Raw genomic sequence first — 6,880 nt, 5'->3', positions numbered from 1 at the left:
GTGCTTGCAGTGGTTGACAATAGCATTAACGTGCTTTCCTCTAGAATTTACACATTAGATAATATTGTGTCGTCTGTTGTTGATATTGTGCATGACGAAGTGTCTGTATTATACCATGGTCAAAATCAATTACGTTCAATCATGCAGTTTGCATGGACACTACAGACTCTAAAAATGGGTAAAGTTCCCTGGGGATACATGAACGTTTCCTCTTTATTTGCACCATTTAATTTGACAGACAAACAACGCTTGCTTTCAATGCGTGATGCTTCCTTTTCTATGCTCCATATTGAAAGATTGGAATCTTTACCTTTTTCTGTGGCAGAGACCACTGCTGCTACGTGGCTTATCCACGGTTTAATAACGCTGCCTTTTGCTTTATATAAGTTTTCAAATTGTATGAAATATGTGCCAATAGGTCGTTTTGAACCCTTAGGTAGCGGTTTTCTTCATGAGGTCTGGTCACTCCCATACACATACAGATGTTTCAAGGATGAACAAGAAGTTTATCTAACAGGGGATGAGTGTACTGAGACGCCAGATCATTCTTTAATGTGTAGACACATACAGTTACACGGTTCATGTAACAGGGACAGACCGAATATGGCTTGCGTTTTACAGGGCACGCCAGTTCCTGCTATCATCCCCACGTTTAAATTGTTAGAGAATGGTAGTTATTTAATGCTCAATAATGAAAACTGCTGTGGTTTAATTAAAGGTATAGCTTTCATAGTAACGGTTAGTGAGCGAGTTATTTGCTGCAGAAATGTTCTTTATCCTCCCACACGTGAACATAGGGAGTCTTCCATTTGGCCACAGATACCGACCTTGGGAGCAGAATTCAGCGGCATGGCTAGAATAAGAGCTCTATTGTCCCAGAAAGAGGTGGCCTTGAGCTCGGCCCGTGAAACTTTCGTGCTTCACATTGCTAACACCCGCACGGAGGTCCAGGCTCTTTTAAACACTGATTTGCCCTTGCATTTCGGAGCCATGGTCCGTTCAATCTTTAACGCATCCTCCACAACGGGCCTAGCACATTTTTTTAAAGTTGTTAGCGGTGGTCTCATGACTTCCTTTGAGAAGATTTTTGGAGTCATCCCTGCTTTCTTCCATTCTATTTTTTCATCCTTGTTTGGAGGGTTCCCGTTTTTGCTTGCATTAGCGGCTGGCGCATTGGTGGTTTTCTGCCTTTTTAAATATGGATGCCCTTCCTGTGCAAGACCACGCACAGCTACTACTGACGCGGTTTCGCAACCGCATGCTTGATTACTATGGCACACTGCCGTTAGCGACTCTAAGCACGGCGTTTGGATTATCTTTTCGGTTCTCCTATTTCACCTGTGTCCAGCCTGTATTTCGCTGTCTGACCTGTGATTTCCTTTGGGCCATTGATTTGTGTCTCTGCGGACCAGCATCTTCTGACGTCGATTTTGATCAACTGATGAGTCCTATCATTGCTCACGAGTTGGTTTGTTCTGACGAAAGGGTTATGGCCTTGGCGGTGGCACATGGACTAATGGGTCCCTGGGATGTGTTGTCGGCAGCGCAAAATTTCTTGGAACTAAGTTTTCTTGAGAACCCACCGAGCTGTCCTCTGATGGTTATAGAGGATCCGGTGCTGGAAGATCACGTATGTTCCTTTCATCTTTTAAATTGGATGGCTGAACTGTTTTCTGATGAGGACAGTGACTTCCTCCTGGAGGCTGTTGCAGCTTACTTTTCATATACGGTCTTATCATAGACACTGCCTCAAATTGACATGCTGATTGATAGCATTTCCTTGATTTTATTGACTTTTGGTCAAGAGATTTTATTTTTTGCTTGCCTATTGGCTTGAGCCACAGTATATTTGTGGGCTATTTTTTTTAGCATTAATTTTTATATTCATGCTCGTTTATAAATGGATTCTGCTCTCATGTGATGGCACTTCTGTTACCTTATTTAGTCCGTTCTCGGATCATGGGGGGGTGTTGTATAACTCCTATATATCCCTATATCGTGTTAAGTTAGCATAGGTACGTTTGAGATTTAAACGCCATTTTTCCTTTCTTGCAACTTCTGCACACGACCCTCATTTGTTGACTTAGCTTTCAACCTAGTAGTTTGCCGTGGTGAATGTGAGAATAATATGTTATTGCTCTGATATCTGCTTTGTTTAATAAAACATGTCTGCACGGAGAGTGCTGAAGTTTCAGGAGCAACACGATATGGAATTGTTATGAGGTCTGATCTCCACGCCTTCATAGTCATAACACAAGTGCAGCCTTTGCCAACTTGGGCTTGAGGCGGGATTGATATTGCTTTGCACGAGAATTGTTAACACACTTGATGCGGTGCACATGCAGAGAGAGCTGGTGTATGCTGATGTGATTCCTTCATGCTAGGACACTAAGGTATGGGCCCGCCCTAAAACAACCCAAAGAGACCTTCTTAGATAATAATATAATATATGTGTTAGGGAGGGTGAGATATAAGTGTTGTTAACTCTTATTCATTACAGCATGTTAACATGCTGTCACCATTCGCTTTTTATGTCTTAGTAACTATGCTGATAATTTTGCTACTGATAATAAGTATACTTGTATTATCAAAGATACTGCGCCTGAGAAGACGGCATTAGTAAATAAATATTTCAAATGCACATGTGTCTTCTTTACTCCATGTTCTGGTTTGTAATGATAATATAACGAAAGAGTGTTCATGAGTCCCACGTACCCTGAGGTACTGTAAGTTCATGTTCTGGTTTGTCTAAACATTGGGTGTTTGATATGTCCAATGAGACACTGTAGCTAGCTCGGTAAGGGGTGAGTTGGTTGCTAAGGTAAGTTTTGGGACATCCTAATTTGCCGAGGTTCCACTCCTCTGTGCACAGTTCTGTGTGAGTACAGAAACCCTGCAACACCATCACCTCGTTCTTCTCCCCATTCAATTTCAGTGAATTGTGAATCATCCACTGGCCGACAGCCTCCATACAGGATCTAAAATTGGAGGCTGTCAGCTCGGTTGATTGGGAGAGAGACACGAGGATCTGGGTGTCGTCCGCATAGGAAACTACCTCCATCCCAAAAGATCTAATAAGTCTGGCAAGTGGGGTCACATAGATGTTAAAAAGGGTGGGACTGAGCGCCGACCCCTGAGGGACCCCACATTGCACAGACAGGGATGGAGATAGGAATTTTCCCAGCATTACCCTCTGCTCTCTGTATTCGAGAAAAGAGGAAAGGAGCCCCAGGGCTGCCCCCCGAGCCCCAATCTCACCCAAACTAGATGTTAAAACCCGGGGAGAAAGGGTATCGAAGGCAGCCGTGAGGTCCAGAAGGATCAGGAGGGAGGTCCGACCCCCATCCACGCTCGTACGGATGGAATCGAGCACCAGGGTGAGGGCAGACTCGGTGCTGTGTTCCCTCCTAAACCCATGCTGGGACGGATCCAAACAGCCCGAACTCTCCACAAAGACAGCGAGGTGCCTATTAAGGTAGGCCTCTAACATCTTCGCGGGCGCCGGGAGCAGTGAGATGGGGCGAAAGTTCTTTAATACCCCTGGATCAAGGGAGGGTTTCTTAAGCAGTGGTTTCACCACAGCATTTTTCCACTGCTGGGGAAAGACACCCTCCCTCATTACCCTATTCATGATGTCAACCAAAGGGGGTAAGAGAGATCCTCTACACTGCTTCAGGACCTTAAGAGGGCAGGGATCAAGCGGAGACCCAGACTTAGTTTTGTCAAGCAGCGTCTCTAGATCTTGTAAAGAGAGAGGAGGAAAGGATTCCAGACATCCGGCCAAAGAGAGCTCTGCCAGGGAAACCTCCGGGACCATAGTAGCCAGTGGCTCAGCAGTTGATAGTCTCTGTGACTCCAGGGCAGTATAGATGTCCGATATTTTGGACTGGAAGAAGAGAGCTATGTCGTTGCAGAGCTCCTGAGATGAAATTACGGGATCTGGGACCTGAAGAGATGTGAGAGAGTCCACAATCCTGAAAAGCTCTTTGGGAGATGAAAGAGAAGCTGTGAGGGCCGTAAAGTAATCTTGTTTGGTCCTGATAACTTCCAGCTTATATCTTTTTAGCAGGGTTTTATGGGCTTCCCTGTCTATTTGGTCCCAACTAGCATGCCATAGACGCTCCTGCCTCCTTACTTCCTGTCTATGGAGTCTTAGCTGTTCGGAGAACCAGGGGGCTGAGGGTCTTTTCCTGGCTGAGTAGCAGGACCGAGCAGGTGCCAGTTCATCCAGGGCTGCAGTAAGGATTTTTTCATACTGCGGCACCGCCAGAGAAAGATCCATCTCCCGGATTAAAGACAGACTGGGAATCCACGGGTCGAAAGAGTTTCCTCCGATGTTTTTAAGATTCCTACGTACTTCAAAAGTACTCGGAACTTTCCTAGGGATCTCCTGGCTAGGGAGGTCCACGCTGAAAGGGACAGCCAGATGGTCCGACCAGGACAGAAAAGAAGGATCTGTTACTGACAATCTCTGGTCATTAGAAAAGATCCCATCAAGCGTATGCCCCGCTCGGTGAGTGGGTCCTTTCACCAATTGGGTGAATCCACATGCTGTCAGGGCTTCCAACAGAGCAAAGGTGTCATGTGCCTCCAACAACTCCAAGTGAAAATTAAAATCACCCAGAATCGTTAAGTTCTCACAACCAAAGTAGGGTTCCAGGAACTGAAGCAATTTTAGGCTGAAGTCAGTTCTAGGACCAGGAGGACGATAGACCAAAATCCAGTTAAAAGGAGAGATTGAGGGGTCATATAGTGAAAAATGCAACACCTGCATAGCGTCCTTAGGGTCAGATAAAGGCATAATATGGCATTGGAACCTGTCTCTATGCAGGATAGCCAGCCCACCACCGACCCGGCCTATTCTGTCCTGCCGTGTTAGGCAATACTCATCCGGGACTGCTTCAATGAGGTCTGGGCCCGATGAATCTTTGGCCCATGTTTCCGTAATGAAAACCCATGACGGGTTCTTCTCTAGTACAAGCTCCTTAAAAACAATATTGTTTTTAATAAGTGAGCGTGCATTGAGAAGAAGGCAGTTTACGCTAGGCTCACTAGGTCCAGCCAACGGGCGGAGCTCCCGAGGAAGGACGGGGGGGGGGCAAAATTCCGGCCCCCCGGGCCTACCTGAAAGCACCCGCAGCCCATAGGCAAGAGAAGGTCTTCAGGAGTGCTTCTATGAAAGCACGGTGCCATAGAAGGTCGAAGGCGTAAGACATCCTGTAAGGAACATTTCATTGAACGGTGTCCCACTGGTTCCCGGCCAAGAGTCCAGCCGTCCAGCTCGTCCTCAGCGCGGACGGGCGCAGACGGGCTGGACTCTGGCGTGACTCCGGCGTGGCTGCGGCGATCACGCTGTGCGCACACGCTGCGCGCCATAGATAGTGGTATATGTAGGGCTCTAGCCAGTCCACCTGACTGCTAGAGCGCAGATCGTTTCCAGCTATCCTTGTCCCCACCCAAGATGGCGCCCACCGATTACTCGGCGCGAGGGTCCGGCCCGCTAAACAGCGGTGAATGGAACAATTTAAATGCGGCAGTGCGGCGGGGGGGATTCTAAAAACAGGGGAGAACTGTAAAAATAAAAAACCAAGATACAAAACGTGTCCAATTAAAATACAGAGTAGCGCGAGTACAAGCGCTAAGGAGAAGCGACCAGCAAGAGAGCATGAGCAAGATATGCACTCTCGTGAGTGCTAACCAAGTAATGACATTAAAGAAAAATATTAAAAAGTAGTTCCGTGATGACAGCATTGAAAGACCACAGCTGAGCCAATCAAAAGCAAGAGTAAACAACATATGCTCCATGGGAAGGACAAACACAGAACAGGGAAAAAAGCCTCCAATAAAATGCAAGGAACTGAGGTTTACAAAAAGTATAGTGTAAGTAATCATTAGTCAGGATGTATACAATGCAGACCAAAGTAGAAAGCAAGCTATTCACTACTTGGTAGAGGCAGTACCTATTGTTTTTAACATTTGCATATTAGCTCAGTCTCCAAACGGCATTTCATTTCAAATCATAGATTTATTTTATCTCCTCTGAATGCCACCTGCAGTTGCAATTGGAAAGCTGTAAATTGCAGAGCTGTACTGGTGCAAACAGGTAGAAATCGCCTAAATTATACCCCTAATTGCTTCAGAGGTCCTTCACCCTCCACCACAGGTGTGCTCGTCTTCCTCCTGAAGTCTGTACACACACAAACATAACATACAAACAGAGCTGTACCCACGTTTGATAGTTGTCTCAGGACTCATTGGCCTGCAAGCGCCGCTGCAGGTAGAGCACAAGCAAATTATCTAGGATTTTATAATAGAAACATTTTTTTCCCTTTACAGTGGTTAGGTCAGAGAACTAACAAGGATGATGATAGAATTAGCATGCCAGGCTAGTTTTATTCAAGGATTAAGGCATAGCAGGGTGTAGGTTGTATTTGAATAATCACATGCCCTGGGTGCTTTGTAATGGATGAGGTTTATTCAAGCTCGCTCAGCTATCTGGAAATTACAGTTACTGTAGACTCAGTGTCTATTAGTGAAATGTTATTTATGATACTAAATGGAGTGATGTAAGTATTTTGTTGTACTTACTGATTACTGGTTTCTGTTATCTTTATGGTCATATATTTAACAGCACTCGCCCTATCTTTAACAGCACTTGGGCACTTTCTGAACTCTAAAATTTGAAAAGAAATTCATTCAATCAATGTTAATACGCATTAAAGCTCACAGAGTGCTAAGATAAAAGGTGAGGAATTGTGTGGTCAAAACTGTTTTCAGAAGACCTGCTTCGATATACAGGTGTGAAGTGCGCCTTTTCCAAAGTGCAGGCCAGCATTTAAAAAAGGGCTTGACTTTTAGTTACATTGTTTCTTCATATAAA

Source organism: Lissotriton helveticus, chromosome 6 (genome assembly GCF_964261635.1).
Source record: "Lissotriton helveticus chromosome 6, aLisHel1.1, whole genome shotgun sequence".
Taxonomy (NCBI): Eukaryota; Metazoa; Chordata; class Amphibia; order Caudata; family Salamandridae; genus Lissotriton; species Lissotriton helveticus.
This window is presented reverse-complemented; position numbering follows the sequence as displayed.